This window comes from Apaloderma vittatum, unplaced genomic scaffold (genome assembly GCF_000703405.1).
Source record: "Apaloderma vittatum isolate BGI_N311 unplaced genomic scaffold, ASM70340v1 scaffold3105, whole genome shotgun sequence".
NCBI classification, from domain to species: domain Eukaryota; kingdom Metazoa; phylum Chordata; class Aves; order Trogoniformes; family Trogonidae; genus Apaloderma; species Apaloderma vittatum.
Genome location: NW_009716324.1, coordinates 3,474 through 6,070, shown reverse-complemented (window position 1 = coordinate 6,070; position 2,597 = coordinate 3,474). Strand labels below are relative to the sequence as shown.

The 2,597-nt window shown below is 41.9% G+C and overlaps 1 protein-coding gene across 1 annotated transcript in view; it reads right to left on the bottom strand.

Annotated features, from left to right (window-relative positions):
• The window catches only part of LOC104273967 (DEP domain-containing mTOR-interacting protein-like), a 15,910-nt gene that overhangs the window by 9,846 nt on the left and 3,467 nt on the right, over positions 1-2,597 (bottom strand). The gene's annotated exons all lie outside the window — the stretch shown is intronic.

Sequence of the window (2,597 nt, the reverse complement as noted above, 5' to 3'; positions counted from 1 at the left end):
AATGTAGCTGCCCCCAGGACAAGTTCTTGGGGTGGGTAAGGGGAGCCCTCATTTCTTCTGTGTGAGTCTCATACACCACCTACTAACCCATCTACCCACTAAAACACAGCAACAGTGGACAACCTCTTTTCTAGTTCAAACTGGGATAGACTGGGACAGAGTTTACCAAAATAACAGTCCTCACCTGAAAACCCTGATGCTATGGCTAGTCTTTTCCGATGGAAAGACATATACGGGTCAAGATTACTCAGATGAGTACGGCTTTGACTTCTTAAAGGACCTTAACAACTGGGCAAGCCACGGGGCACAGAGATCTTGTGTGTTCAAGCCAAAGCCAGCCCAACTTGGCAGGAGCCAAACTTCTGCCCTGTAGTCATGTCTATTCCCAAAATACTAACCCTGGGAAATGCTCCGTGCATGCAGCAGGCTCATGGGGGAGATGTTGAATTAATATTTCCTCTGCAACTCCAGGATGTTTCTAGTTTCAAATTGTTCATTTCACAGTTTTGCCCCAGGCTGCTGTATTTTACAAGGGTATTAACCACTGCAGCCTTTCTTTATTTAATGCCTCACGTTCTTTTACTCTTTTTGAAGAAGTTATGCACACCACATCACACTGGAGAACAGTTTCAAGCACCATACGAGAAGCTTTAAATATCCTAAAAGTCTATCAGATAATAACACATTATTCTATACCCCAGGACTTACAAATACTAGGGTCTCAAAAGTCTTAAGATAAAAACTTCCATCGAATTAAAATAAAAACTTTTGTTGAATTAAGATTTAGTAATAGATTGATACAATTAATGCTCAGGCTACTATGAATCAAAATAACTTTATACATTATCAGACCTTCAGGTAACTGAAAAACTAAACCAAAGATTAATGCAGAAGCAGAGCCTGGTCTTGCCTTTGACTGGCCTCCCTCAGATACTGAAATCTCTATTCAGTGTTTTACTCTCTCTACCTGGAAGATTCACTCCCACAAGCGACCAGCAGACATTCCACATATGGATTTTACCTGAGCAGAACACTCCACCCTATGACAGGCAGCTGCCTGCTATTTTTAGAGAATTTAGCTTTTTCCCTTATTTCACAGTCCACTGTCCAACTGCAACCACACTCAGGCAGCAGCAACTGCAAAGAGAGAGGCTCCCCACCCCGACATCTTTCTGCCAAGAGGGAAGATGAGCTGTCGCTTTTTCATACGCTTTGTTTCCTTAGCAATCAGCAAGGGGGATGCCACTTTAGAGGCATGTTTGCTAGAGATAAGAAATGTTTAACCAAGAGTTCTCTATTGCTATCAAGTGTCTGCAGGAGTCTGTAGCAACTCGATGATCCTGAAGGTCTTTTCCAACCTAAACGATTCTCTAATTCTATACACACGCACACATATAACAACCCATAAACCACAGTCATACGAGTCCTGAACAGAAACTGGTTTGGAGAATGCTATTTCACATACAGGTATTTTTTTAAATCATGGTTCAGAATACTGCAGCAAACACACAAATCTTGGGAGGGCTGGGGAGGAAAGAAGGGAGTTTCCCAGCAAACAATAGTCCTAAAACCGTAGTACTAAAACTTAGGATTTAAAAAAATAAATTAAAAAAAATACACTTTTTCTGAAACTATTCTATTGGCAACAACTTCCAGGGCAGAAATTAAGTGGTATTTAAGCACCTCTGGCACAGCAGCATCTTGGACCTTTGTTTTAAGCTGGTGACAAATCTGCCCTGTTGCCCCCAGACCAAAGGCAGTGGAAGATGCCCAGTCTGAATGTCCTTGTGGTCTTTTCACTTGCCTCTTCTTCACTGTTTCCCATCAAGTATAAAGGAGACGTATTTTGTCCTTCAGACACACAGAAGGACATAACACCAACTGTGTCCTCAAGCAGCCCAGCTGACGCCCTTTATAAACCAGTCCACGTGTGATGTTGCAAAAACAAAGCCTATGAAACTACAAGTGGTTTGGGATCAGGGGGAAAAAAAAATATATATATATAAAAGGAAGGCTGTATAATGCAATATTACAAATTTTTTGATGCCAAAAGTTACTCCATGTACATATTGTTTCTTCAAAAGGAAGAAAAAAAAAAAAAAGGCAAGCAGAATAATACAAGGATAAAATGCCTGCTGGAACACGAGAGTCAACTCTTACGAAACCCTCCTGGCTTGGCAGGCGCCGCTCTCACGTGTGCTTACTTTAGGTAGGCTGCCTCGGGTAACCGGGCTGTTGCTCTCTCAAGGTCACTCCAAAGACGTCATTATTCATCCTGTGTAACTTGTTGAAAGGCAGACCCACAGCAGTGTGTAAGTTGGAAGAGGAAAAAACAAACAAAACAAAAAAAAAACTCACCAGGAAAAAACAGACCTCTAGGGAACCAAGAGTTGAAGTCCCTTCAGTTATAAACACAACAGCGTTTTCCCAGCGCGTTCACAGTTCATGCAATTTCATACCAGAGTCTGAATCAGAAGTATTTGCTGAAGCAAAGGGCTTTGTCATGTTGGAGAACTTCCTACTTCTCCTGTGTTGTAGTTGCAGAGCCAAAGCTGTCCCTAAAGCAAGAGCTATTTTGCTCTAACAAGTCGCACTGT